Below are 14,651 nucleotides of genomic sequence, written 5' to 3' on the forward strand. Positions count from 1 at the left end.
TGCAGCAGGAGGGACTGGTGCACTTCACAAAATAGATGGCATCATGAGGTAGGAAAATGATGTGTATATATTGAAGCAACAACCAAAGTTGTCCTTAAGCCATTTTCCAGAACAAAGTCAAGGTATTGGAGTGGCCATCACAAAGACCTAATCCTATAGAAAATTTGTGAGCAGAACGAAAAAAGCGTGTGCGATCAAGGAGGCCTACAAACCTGACTCAGTTACACCAGCTCTGTCATGAGGAATGGGCCAAAATTCACCCAACTTATTGTGGAAAGCTTGAGGAAGGCTGTCCAAAACATTTAACCCAAGTTAAACCATTTTAAGGCAATATTACCAAATACTAATTGAGTGTATGTAAACTTCTGAACCACTGGGAATGTGACGAAAGAAATAAAAGCTGAAATAAATAATTCTCTCTACTATTATTCTGACATTTCATATTCTTAAAATAAAGTGGTGGTCCTAACTGACCTAAGACAGGGAATTTTTACTGGGATTAAATGTCAGGAATTGTGAAAAACTGAGTTTAAATGTATTGGCTAATGTGTATGTAAACTTCCGACTTCAACTGTATTTACAATGGTGTTTGTTCGTCACTGGTTGCCCTTTTCTTGTGGAAACAGGTTACATATCTTGCTGCTGTGATGCACAATATTGTATTTCACCCAATGGGTGTGGGAGTCAAATGGGAGATATGGGAGTCTAAATTAGTTTTTTTTTTTAAATGTTAATTCTTTGTGGGTCTGGCTAATCTGAGGGCAATATGTGTCTCTAATATAGTCATGCACAGTAGCGACTTTAGCATGTAAATCTTGGTGGGGCAAAAAACTTTTTTTTTATGCATTCCAGCAAAACTACAACACTAAACAATACATTAGTTGCACTACAACGGTAATAAATGGTACCCACAAACTGTTAGGGCCTACATAAAGCTGTCCCAAAAGCAGAGCTTTCTTTTCAGCACCTTGGAGGGAAACCTTACCACTATAACATCTGGCTATCAACGGAGCCTTGTCTGGCAGCGAAACAGTTAATTCAGCCTCATTTACTGCCTTTTTAAAAATCATTGCTGATATCAAGCAATCTAATATATTTGAATAGCCCTTTTTACATCAGTAGATATCAGAAACCCAGCCTAAAACCACAAAAAGCATGCAACACAATGCAGATGTAGATGCATGGTGGCTAGGAAAAACGTCTTCGAAAGGCAGGAATTTAGGAAGAAACCTAGAGAGGAACCAGGCTCTGAGAGGTGGCCAGTCCTTTTCTGTTTGTGCCGGGTGGAGATTATAACAGAACATGGCCAAGATGTTCAAATGTTTATAGATGACCAGCAGGGTCAAATAATAATCACAGTGGTTGTAGAGGGTGCAACAGGTCAGCACCCCAGGAGTAAATGTCAGTTGGCTTTTCATAGCCAAGCATTCAGAGGTCGGACAGCAGGTGCGGTAGAGAACGTCAGAAACAGCAGGTCCGGGACAGGGTAGCACATCCGGGGGGAACAGGTCAGGGTTCCCTAGCCGCAGGCAGAACAGTTGAAACTGGAGCAGCAGCACGACCAGGTTGACTGGGGACAGCCAGGAGTCATCAGGCCAGGTAGTCCTGAGGCATGATCCTAGGGCTCAGGTCCTGCGTGAGGGGAGGGAGAGAGGGAGAGAATTAGAGGGAGCATACTTAAATTCACACAGGACACCAGATAAGACAGGAGAATTACACCAGATATAAAAGACTGTGCCTAGCCAACCGGCACATAGTATCATGTTTGGAGGTAAGACCCCAGATGCAGACAAAGTCGAATTAACAAAGTTTAATAATCCAACAGGGGCAGGCAATAGACAGGTCTAGACAGGCAGACTCGGGTCAGGGTAGGCAGAGGTCAATAATCCAGAGGTAGGGGAAAGGTACAGGTTGGCAGGCAGGCAGGCTCAGGGTCAGGCAGGCAGGCATGCTCAGAGTCAGGACAGGCAAGGGTCAAAACCAGGAGTGCGAGAAAAAGAAAGTCTGGGAACAGCAGGCGCTGAGACACAAAATGCTGGTTGACTTGACAAACAAGACAAACTGGTAACAGACAAACAGAGAACACAGGTATAAATACATGGGATAATTGGGAAGATGGGCGACACCTGGAGGGAGGTGGAGACAATCAAAGACAGGTACTACCCTGAGGCAAGGCCGAGTATAGTCCACGAAGATCTCCTCCACCGCACAAGCCCAAGGTGGCGCAAAACCGGACAGGAAGATCACGTCTGTGACTCAACTCACTCAAGTGACACACCCCTCCTAGAGACGACATGGAAGAGCACTATTATGCCACCGTAATAGGGTCAGAGGCAAAGAATCCCAGTGGAGAGAGGGGAGCCGGCCAGGCAGAGACAGCAAGGGCAGTTCATCGCTCCAGGGCTTTGCCGTTCACCTTCGCACCCCTGGGCCAGACTACACTCAATCATAGGACCTACTGAAGAGATAAGTCTTCAGTAAAGACTTAAAGGTCTGAGTCTCTCACATTGATATGCAGATATTTCCATAAATATTGAGCTCTATAGGAGAAAGCCCTGCCTCCAGCTGTTTTATATGGCTGACTTGCTTAAACAAATGTGGTTTCTACTGACAATTGAGATGTACAAACTATGGCATAAGGGAACGATGAGCGGATAAGAGGCAATCCGTAATTTAGATTAAGACATTAATGAACGATCTAGGACAAATCACTATAATAATTTGTTCAGCACTTATGGAATGTACAGCAACAGAATTCAGAACATGGGCCATTCTTACAGTATTCTCTCTGTACACCAAGTCAGAACCATAGGATGAATAAAGGGGGCATATAAGCAGACAGTGAAAGCTCTTAAAATATTAAATGATTACATTTCTCGAAAACAGGCTATATGTGCACCACCAAGTCAGAACAGTAGGCTAAGTTATGAGGGGGAAGGGAACAAATTATTAGGGTGAGGCCCATAGCTACTTACAGCTTACTACATAATATACAGTTAGTATTACTTTCTTAGCAACAGTATATATATCTCCCTAGCTTATTACATAATTTATGCAGCAGCAGACAATACATTTTTGGACTCACCTTGTTGTGCTGTGCTCACTTGAAAAGGAAGGTGATGTGGCAATCCTTCTTGTGGGCAAATTTTGTCATCAAACTTTGTCATCAAAGTCTGGCATTGTCTGGATTTATGGTGCTTTCAAGACAATTGGGAACTGAAAGAAACATGGCCGTATCATGACATCAGTGATCGTCAGGTCGGAGCTCTAGAATGAGGCCTGAGTTCCCGACTTGGAATTCCGAGTTGGATGACCGTTCAAAATGTATTTTCTCAGTCGGAGTTCATTTTTTCCATAGTTCCCAGTTTGTCTTGAACTCACTGAAGTCTGAGATTTTCACGTTCTGAGTTTCCAGTTGTTTTGAACACGGCAGAAGTCATGCTGGATTGACAGCATTGCCAAGGTATTCAACCTTTTTCTGGCCCATGGTGTTGCATATGAATGTTTATCCTTTTAAGCTTGAAAAAGAGACCCTTAAACCCAGACTCCACTGAATCGCAAGCTAATGATTGCTTTGCAACACTTGCAGTTAGCCACTGATTCTTTCCAAACCACTCTTTGTTGAATTTGCAATTTCCAACTTGTTGTGTAATGTTTGTGTCCAATGGCCGATGAGCTCCGATACGTTTTATCTATAATTTCTCTTCATGTGACAATTGAAAAGGATTTGCCAGTATATTGTTGACTAGATTCACAATGATGACTGCTTGTCTAGCTTGCTTGCTAAGATTTTGAAAGTATGATGTTGAGATGCTACAGTAGATATAATGAGATTTGACATAATTTTATCTGTGGCCAGTGACCTTGAGCTTTCTTGGGCACTTCTAATGTAAATCTATGGCAGCACCCAAGAGGCTTTAATTTTCAAGCTCTCCCCGTAGATTTTACGGTGACGTAGTGTCCCCATGAGTGAGAGAACACTGAGCCAATCACGGCGCAACTACAGAACATTACCAACCCATACGCTCCATATTTTCAGCTGGCTGCCACACCACTGCAGAAAGCACGGGGCTAGACTGAAACACCTGCATTATGGAGCTGCCTTACTCAAGAAAGCAAAAAAGAGACCATGTTTGTATGCGGCTTTATTAACTCAATTATTATTATTTTTTACATTGTTTGCAAATTGCTATGCTTTTTTTAGTTAAACAGGTGGGGCTCAAAACAGGTGGGGCAGAGTGCCCTGAATGACTGGTAGTCACTGAGTGCGCACATAGCCTGTCTTCTCTTGAGAGCTAGGTCTGTCTACGGCATCTTCTCTCAATAGCAAGGCTATGCTCACTGAGTCTGAGCAATCTGTACAGTCTGTCACCCTCTGGCAATATCAAGGAGTTGATTCACATATGCAAACAAAGTCCATTTGGTCAGCTTTTTCTTTTGTTTGGTCTCAGGCCAAGTGTGAAGGGTGAAAGTCTTAACACAGAATTGATTAAATTGTTGTTTTTTTTACACACAATTTCCTATTATGACAAAGGAAAAAAAGGTTTTTAGAATTTTTTGAAAATGTATTAAAAATACAAATATGACATTTACATAAGTATTCAGACCCTTTACTCATTACTTTGTTGAAGCACCTTTGGCAGCGATTACATCCTTGAGTCTTCTTGGGTATGACGCTACAAGCTTGGCACACCTGTATTTGGGGAGTTTCTCCCATTCTTCTCTGCAGATCCTCTCAAGTTCATGTTTCCCTCTACCCTGGCTAGTCGTCCTGTCCCTGCCACTGAAAAACATCCTCACAGCATGATGCTGTTACTATGATGCTTCACAGTGACCATCAGTCTTATTGCATGGTGTTGGTGAAGCATGGTGGTGGCAGCATCATGCTATGGGAACGTTTTTCAGTGGCAGGGACTGGGAAACTAGATGAACGGAGCAAAGTAGAGAGATCCTTGATGAAAACCTGCTACAAAGTGCTCAGGACCTCAGACTGGGGAGAAGGTTCACCTTCCAACAGGACAACGACCCTAAGCGCACAGCCAAGATAGCGCAGAAGTGGCTTCGGAACAAGTCTCTGAATGTCCTTGACTGGCCCAGCAAGAGCCCAGACTTGAACTCGATCGAACATCTCTGGATAGACCTGACGCTCCCCATTCAACCTGACAGAGCTTGAGTGGATGTGCAGAGAAGAATGGGAGAAACTCCCCAAATACAGGTGTGCCAAGCTTGTACAATCATACCCAAGAAGATTCAAGGCTGTAATCGCTGCCAAAGGTGCTTCAACAAGGTACTTAATAAAGGGTCTGAATACTTATGTAAATTGCATATTTCAGTTTTTAATTTTTAATAAATTAGCAAACATTTCTAAAAACCTGTTTTTGCTTTGTCATTGTGGAATATTGTGTGTAGATTGATGAGGGGGAAAAAACAATTTAATACATTTTAAAATAAGTTTGTAACTAACAAAATGTGGAAAAAGTGAAGGGGCCTGGATACTTTCCGAATGCACCGTACATGTAGGTAGGGGTAGAAGTGACTAGGCAATCAGGATAGATAATAAACAGAGTAGCAGCAGCGTGTGAAAAGCGTGAAAGTGTGTGTGTGTGTGTGGCATCAATATGCATGTGTTTGTGAGCATATGTAGTGTGTGTGTGTTGGAGTGTCAGTGTAGTATGTGAGAGTGTGTGGGCAGAGTCCAGTGAGTATGCCTACCATAGAGCCAGCGCAAGAGAGTCAGCGCAAAAAAAGTGGGTCAATGCAAATTGTCCCTGTAGCCATTTCATTAACTACTCAGCAGTCTAATGGCTTGGGGGTAGAAGCTGTTCAGGAGCCTTTTGTTCCCAGACTTGGTGCTCTGGTACCGCTTGGGCGGAGTAAATCCAGCCAAGCTTCGCCTCTTCCTCTCTGCCCAAATGTAAAACAAGACCAAATTAAGAAGTGCAGTCACGCTTTAAGTTAGTACTGATTATGTCCATGTATCCATTTGACTGTAGTGAGAATCTGGTTTTATAAGTGACAGCCAGGTCACAGAACAGTTAGGCCTACTCAAAGGGACAATTTTGGAAATAATTTAAGTTGTTGTGTCAGAGCACGAATGACACATTTTCCCCACTGACTGTGTCTGCAGACACATCAGAATGATCTAAAAAGGTATGGGCAGTGGGTGGTGTAGGGTCTACAAGTTTGTGTAGTCAGAGAGGAAGAGGCGAAGGGAGAGGGTTTTTACTTCCGCCCAAAATCTGTCTACCAATTAACAAAAATAAGACCCCTAAAGGGAGGAATTTTTGTATGGAGGTCAATCAGTGTCATGGTTGAATGAATAAAATAGGCAATTGAGAAGTTGTTAGGAGAGGCTTGTTGATCGAGTAGATGTTTCGTAATGGTTTGGTTGTCACAAACGCACTGATGTAAGTTGACATACGTGGCATTTCGGCAACTTTGAAAAAATATACTTTATATTGGAGTTGTGCCTGTTGGTCACCCTCGTATCTGCCCTCTCATTGGCTACCATTGTACCACCTGATCTCGCCTCTTTCCGCATGCCTTCCATCTTTAAGGACACGGCATTTCCATTGTTAGAACAGTCACTCGAGTATCTTGTCAATATAATATAAAATCTGTGGCGTAACGTTTCTATGCAGTGACGCAAATGAATAGTTTACGCAAGTTGACTTCTTATTATAGCTCAATGACGTTTAAGCACAACCGGGCCAGGCAATGTACATCCGGATCATTCGCAAAATCTGAGGCAAGCGCCTGACACACAGAAATAGAAACGTCTTTATTCATTGCCCTCTTGTGGGAATTTTAGCAACTGTCGCAATCTCAAAATGTTCCTATTTGGTATTATTTATTGCAACAATAATAACAATATTACAAATCAATATAGGGACATTCCTGTGAATGCAATGAACAAATAAAACGACCCCTGCCCAATTTATTTTTAATAAGAATTCAGGACATCATTTATATGTGACAAAGCAATGAGACATTAACAGACATTCAGAGACATGACTTCTAATAATGACTTCTAATAATTTTCCCAACTTTAAGTTTTATAAAATTGTAACAGTTTTATGAAAAAAAAAAACCCTACAAAATAAGGCATTTTTCCACCCCATTTACATTTGTGAATATAATATTTTGCCAAGAGAATAATAATGTTAATGAAATAGTTATGTTCGGAATTACAAGGATAAGTATAATGCCATTTAACATCATCAAAGGTAAACATAGGTAATTCTGGAGATTTTATACACAACCATTCATGAATTTCAAGCTATGGTTTACTAGAATGGCGGCATGAAAAAAATAAATGCTCTATAGATTCTGAATCAGAGGAACAAAAAACTAAAGGCATTTTGTCAAAATTGAACTTTTTGTGCAGGAAATCATTAACAGGGTAGATAAAATAAAAATATTTAAAATTTGTTTCTTTAACTTTTGGGATAACTGGAGAATTAAAGGTAAAAATTTGTCGCTTTTGACCATAGCACGGGTTGGTCACTTCCATAGAAATATATTTAATTATAATCAACAAAAATTACTTAATTGACTGCCAATTGTATCCACTTCTTGTTTCATTTTTTATCCAAAAGGTTCAAGTCATTAAAAGTGGGAACAACCTCATAATATAGCAAAGTGTTCTAAATAAGTTTAAGTAAAGGAACTGGATTTGCTTAGCAAACCTTAATATACTCTCTGAGTAATATTAACCTGAAATTTACCAATGAACTCAAACGGCAGAAACTCCCCAGTGTTGTCTAACAAATCACATACAAAATGAATAGCCGTGTCAAACCAAATGCCTTTGAAAATGGATTTCCTATTAATTTTACCAACTCTATTCCAAATCAATGTTTTATGGGGGGGTGACGTCCCAACTCTGACGTCACCCCATTGATGTTGACGTTTAAAATGGTTAGGTTTGCGTTAGATTAAGGTTCTGTTAGAAGTTAAGGATCAGAGTAGGTACGTCCCAAGAATAGCACTAACCATCGCAAAATTACGCACACAATTGAATTTGGAAAGACAGAGGCCTTGCTGCCCACCTTCAACATGTATAATTGATTGATTGCCCAAACTTTAATCTATTTATTTTAGCATGTGCAGTCAGAGTCCTATTTAGTTGTTTGGTGTTTATTTTGTCTCAAACGTTGTTTATTTTGGAGATTAAAATAGTATTATTATTGTTAGTCAAAAGTAAGCTATAACACCTTTTATTTCACGTGCGTAACCTTCGTGCTTAACCTACATTTTGTTCACTCGTTTTGGTTACACATTACATACAGTCAGCACTTGTTTGTAAATTTAATGCAAACAACGACCACATAACTTCACTCATCGTCAAACTCTGTAGCCTATACTTATATATTCATGAAGCTTTGCCAAGCTGATATGCTGCAGTCATGTTGAGGTAGTAGGCCACTTGTTTTGTATGTCGATTAAAATGCAGCCAATGCATCAACATCTGTCTTCATAGTTCGTGTGCCATAGACCTTCGGTGTGGGCGTTTACACATGCTGCAAACTTGGGGATTTTGGAAAGTGTCCAGCTACTAGTTTTTTTAATCGAAAACACCTCAAGAGATCTGTTTCTACATTTAGTCCTAGCCCCCTGACAATTCTTTATTAGGTCGTCACCTAATTTGCATAATTGGCCATGTGCATGTAATTGTGATGGAAGCTGTAGGAGAGAGGAATAACGTTGTGGGAGAGACAAAAAGTGATTAAAAACACCCTAAATATGTTTAGAACTACAAATGAGCAAGCTGCAGAGAGAGTGGCACAGACAGCGAATAAGAACCAGATAAGGAGTTTTACAAGGGTATGTTTGGCAGCATGAGTGAAGGATGCTTTGTTTGCGAAATAGGAAGCAAATTCTAGATTTAACTTTGGATTGGAGATGTTTGATATGGGTCTGGAAGGAGAGTTTACAGTCTAACCAGACACCTAAGTATTTGTAGTTGTCCACGTATTCTAAGTCAGAGCCGTCCAGAGTAGTGATGTTGGACAGGCGGGTAGGTGCAGGTAGCGATCGGTTGAAGAGCATGCATTTAGTTTTACTTGTATTTAAGAGCAATTGGAGGTCCCCGGAAGGAGAGTTGTATGGCATTGAAGCTTGCCTGGAGGGTTGTTAACACAGTGTCCAAAGAAGGGCCAGAAGTATACAGAATGGTGTCGTCTGCGTAGAGGTGGATCAGAGACTCACTAGCAGCAAGAGCGACCTCATTGATGTATACAGAGAAGAGAGTCGGTCCAAGAATTGAACCCTGTGGCACCCCCATAGAGACTGCCAGAGGTCCGGACAGCAGACCCTCCGATTTGACACACTGAACTCTATCAGATAAGTAGTTGGTGACTTGGCTTTCGAAGACCTTAGGAAGGCATGGAAGGATAGATATAGGTCTGTAGCAGTTTGGGTCAAGAGTGTCCCCCCCTTTGAAGAGGGGGATGACCGCAGCTGCTTTCCAATCTTTGGGAATCTCAGATGACACGAAAGAGAGGTTGAACAGGCTAGTAATAGGGGTGGCAACAATTTCGGCAGATAATTTTAGAAAGAAAGGGTCCAGATTGTCTAGCCGGCTGATTTGTAGGGGTCCAGATTTTGCAGCTCTTTCAGAACATCAGCTGAACGGATTTGGGAGAAGGAGAAATGGGAAGGCTTGGGCGAGTTGCTGTGGGGGGTGCAGTGCTGTTGACCAGGGTAGGAGTAGCCAGGTGGAAAGCATGGCTAGCCGTAGAAAAATGCTTATTGAAATTCTCAATTATGGTGGATTTATCAGTGGTGACAGTGTTTCCCATCTTCAGTGCAGTGGGCAGCTGGGAGGAGGTGTTCTTATTCCCCATGGACTTTACAGTGTCCCAGAACGTTTTTGAGTTAGTGTTGCAGGAAGCAAATTTCTGCTTGAAAAAGCTAGCCTTGGCTTTTCTAACTGCCTGTGTATAATGGTTTCTAGCTTCCCTGAACAGCTGCATATCACGGGGGCTGTTCGATGCTAATGCAGAACGCCATAGGATGTTTTTGTGTTGGTTAAGGGCATTCAGGTCTGGGGAGAACCAAGGGCTATATCTGTTCCTGGTTCTAAATTTCTTGAATTGGACATGTTTATTTAAGATGGTTAGGAAGGCATTTACAAAATATATCCAGGCATCCTCTACTGATGGGATGAGATCAATATCCTTCCAGGATACACCGGCCAGGTCGACTAGAAAGGCCTGCTCGCTGAAGTGTTTCAGGGAGCGTTTTACAGTGATGAATGGAGGTCGTTTGACTGCTGACCCATTACATATGCAGGCAATGAGGCAGTGATCGCTGAGATCTTGGTTGAAGACAGCAGAGGTGTATTTAGAGGGCAAGTTGGTTAGGATGATATCTATGAGGGTGCCCGTGTTTAAGGCTTTGGGGAGGTACCTGTTAGGTTCATTGATAATTTGTGAGAGATTGAGGGCATCAAGTTTAGATTGTAGGATGGCTGGGGTGTTAAGCATGTTCCAGTTTAGGTTGCCTTGCAGCACGAGCTCTGAAGATAGATGGGGGGCAATCAGTTCACATATGGTGTCCAGAGCACAGCTGGGGGCAGAGGGTGGTCTATAGCAGGCGGCAACGGTGAGAGACTTGTTTTTAGAGAGGTGGATTTTTAAAAGTAGAAGTTCAAATTGTTTGGGTACAGATCTGGATAGTAGGACAGAACTCTGCAGGCTATCTTTGCAGTAGATTGCAACACCGCCCACTTTGGCAGTTCTATCTTGTCTGAAAATGTTGTAGTTTGGAATTAAAATTTCAGAATTTTTGGTGGTCTTCCTAAGCCAGGATTCAGACACAGCTCGAACATCCGGGTTGACAGAGTGTGCTAAAGCAGTGAATAGAACAAACTTAGGGAGGAGGCTTCTAATGTTAACATGCATGAAACCAAGGCTATTACGGTTACAGAAGTCGTCAAAGAGAGTGTCTGGGGAATAGGAGTGGAGCTAGGCACTGCAGGGCCTGGATTCACCTCTACATCGCCAGAGGAACAGAGGAGGAGTATAATAAGGGTGCGGCTAAAAGCAATAAGAATTGGTCGTCTAGAACGTCTGGAACAGAGAGTAAAAGGATGTTTCTGGGGGCGATAAAATAGCATCAAGGTATAATGTACAGACAAAGGTATGGTAGGATGTGAATACAGTGGAGGTAAATCTAGGTATTGAGTGATGAAGAGAGAGATATTGTCTCTAGAAACATCATTGAAACCAGGAGATGTCATTGCATGTGTGGGTGGTGGAACTAATAGGTTGGATAAGGTATAGTGAGCAGGACTAGAGGCTCTACAGTGAAATAGGATAAACTCTCTCCTGGTATATCGCTAGGGTTGCCAACTTTTTCACTACCAAATAAGGGACAAAAAGTGTTGTGTCAGTGCACGGTGCCACGGCGGTGTGGGTATGGTGTTGTCGTGTCTTTACTATCATTAAATTAATCTTTGATAACTAAAAGTCTTCTCTGTAATTAGTATTACGCGATTAAACTGATTAATTATGTAACTTCATGATCATGTAATCATGAACAAGGAAGTCAGGGCACCAAGGAAAATATTCAGTTATAATTTCCTAATATAACTTTTCAGATTTTTTCATATCTGATCAATTAGTCTTCTTAATTAATGAATTATTTACTTTACCTCAACTTAGTCGCATTCCAAACATCGTAAATTGTTGGTTATCTGCACGAACACAGTCTTCACTATGAGTCATCCATACATCAATTGTCTTAAATAATTTATTTACTAACTAATTAATTCAAAGACATGCATAAACAAACAAACAAAGTAAATATGGTTACAAGAAATGATAGGACAATGTGCCCTAGTGGGCTAAGCCGGCATGGCGGCTTGTTAGACAAAAGGGGAGTAAGGGTCACCTGAGAAGTCAGTAGAGTTGATAACTATAACAATTGAAATACTAATCCTTTGCACATGAACGCTAACTCATTCGGGAACAATTGCAATCAATATATATATATTTACGCTCAGTGTGTCGTCTTGATTTCTGTTGAAAAGTTTGTTTCTTTTGTAGAATTGTCCGTCTCGCTCTCTCGCGGATAGAAGGGATAGTTCAGAACGACATTCATGTTGTTGTAGATTGGATGATTCGGCGGTTGACGTTCTTCGCGTTCAATGATACCGAATTCCTAGCCGAAACTCTGACTTTCGTCAAGTCGGGTGAATGTCGGACAGACATGCGCACATGGATAGTGTGAAGAGGGGGCTCCAAGCGGTAGCCAATGGCTGTCTTCTACAAATTCCTGTACTTGATGGCAGATGGTGGCAGCTCCCATCTGTGTTTGTCAATCTTTTCAACCAGGGCGGTTTTCTTATGCAGTAACTTATTTGCCAGTTCATGAGAAGTGGTCACATTTCTTCCTTAGGGATAGCCCCCGTTTTTTCAAATTTCTCCTAAAATGACATACCAAATCTAACTGCCTGTAGCTCAGGCCCTGAATAAAGCAAGGATATGCATATTCTTGGTACCATTTGAAAGGAAACACTTTTAAGTTTGTGGAAATGTGAATTTAATGTAGGAGGATATAAACACAATAGATCTGGTAGAAGAAAATCAACCGTTTGTTTTCTACCACCGTCTTTAAAATGCAAGAGAAAGGTCCCAGTTCTAGCCATCACTCTGGTTGTAATTCCCGATGGTGTCCACAAGATGACAGCAGTGGATGTGCAAAGTCTTAGACAGATAACTTGAAGTATGAGCAAACTACATGACATTTAGTGTGAAGTCACACAGATACATTTGGGCAAATCACATTTGGGCAAATCACATTGGCATTCATAACATTTTTCTGCAATAATATCATCAAATCTGTGTACTTGGACTTTGATTTAGCTTTTCCATTATTAGTAGCCATATTATAAGTTCAACATTTGCTAAACAACCAGTTTTCATAACTCTGAATACTCTTCTACTTTTTGTCCAAAAGGAAAAGGCTTGCTATCGCAAAAGGTTAGCACCTACATTTTGCAACAGAGAGATGGTTTCCATATACTCCCGTAAAGCCCAGCTCATTGGCTATCTAGCTAACTTTGTTTGACCCCGATTGGTGCTTATTTGACAAAGATACAGTCGATTAAATGAAGACCGGCCGCATCATCGGCGTGCCATGAAGGCGTCGCTCTCTGACCAAATTTGGTCTACTATAGGATATATGACACCCCTAATGTCACGTTCTGACCTTTATTTCCTTTGTTTTGTCTTTATTTAGTATGGTCAGGGCGTGAGTTGGGTGGGCAGTCTATGTTTGTTTGTTCTATATTTTGGGTATTTCTATGTTTCGGCCTAGTATGGTTCTCAATCAGAGGCAGGTGTAATTAGTTGTCTCTGATTGAGAATCATACTTAGGTAGCCTGGGTTTCACTGTGTGTTTGGGGGTGATTGTTCCTGTCTCTGTGTTTGCACCAGATAGGAATGTTAGGGTTTTCACATTTCTTGTTTTTGTAAGTTTGTTCATGTGAAAATATTTATTAAAACATTAATCAAAATAACTACGCTGCGCTTTGGTCCGCCTCTCCGTCAATGGAAGAAATCCCTTACACCTAATGATATAGTGAAGTCTGGCCACATCCTAGGATCTCTGGGGAATACATTTTCACAGATTCCATTCTTTGCAAATTGAACGAGTGGAAATACAAAATTGATTGTGCACCTTTTAAGGATATGGAAAACAAAAAACTACACTTCATGGTGTCTCTGGGACCCTTTGGATGATAAATCAGAGCAAGATTTCAGAGGCGAATTTATCAAACCTATTGAGGTGAAAAGTGTTTTGTTGTTAGGAGCTCTCCTCAAACAATAGCATTGCATTTTTTTGCAGAAATAGCTACTGTAAATTGGACAGTACAGTTATATTAACAAGAATTTAAGCTTTCAGCCAATATAAGAAGCTTCATATGTGCCGACATTTGTTGTTTCTCTAAAATATGTGATGGTGACACAAGGCAGTGCATGATTTACAACTGTCCCATTAACAGGACGCTAATCCCTAAGAAGTTTTAATCAATATAAGGTTCCATCTGTCCAGTTGTCTGGCAGTCATCCACTTTCCCCAACTCGGGGAAACCATTCACAATGTATTTGGAGTCAGCATCCACTGCCAGCCAGAACTTGAATCCATAACGGTCCAGTTTCTTTCCCATGAAATATGAGAAAACGCATTACTAATCCACAGCAACATTCGGCCCTGGATTGTAGCAGGCGATACTATTTGTGACAAAACTGTTCCAAACGTGTGACACGGATGAAATGTGTCATTTTTGATACTTTGACTCTTTAGTTCTTTGTGGTCCAATCATAAATATTGCATGATATTTCTAAATCTGTTCCTTGACATTGTTTGCCAGACCAGGGTTCCACCGTGTGCATTCCCCCCGAGTATGCCGATTTGGCAATCGCTTTCAGTAAAGTGAAAGCGACTAAATTACCACCTTATCGACCGGGAAGGGATTGTACGATAGATCTTCAGGTAAACGCTGCGCTTCCCAAGAGTCACGTGTACCCGTTGTCCCAGGAGGAGACGTTGGCGATGAAGACATATGTCACGGAGTCGCTGGGACAGGGGTACATTCGGCCCTCCATCTCACCCGTCTCCTCGAGTTTCTTTTTTGTGAG

The sequence above is a fragment of the Oncorhynchus masou genome, chromosome 12 (genome assembly GCF_036934945.1).
Source record: "Oncorhynchus masou masou isolate Uvic2021 chromosome 12, UVic_Omas_1.1, whole genome shotgun sequence".
Classification (NCBI taxonomy): domain Eukaryota; kingdom Metazoa; phylum Chordata; class Actinopteri; order Salmoniformes; family Salmonidae; genus Oncorhynchus; species Oncorhynchus masou.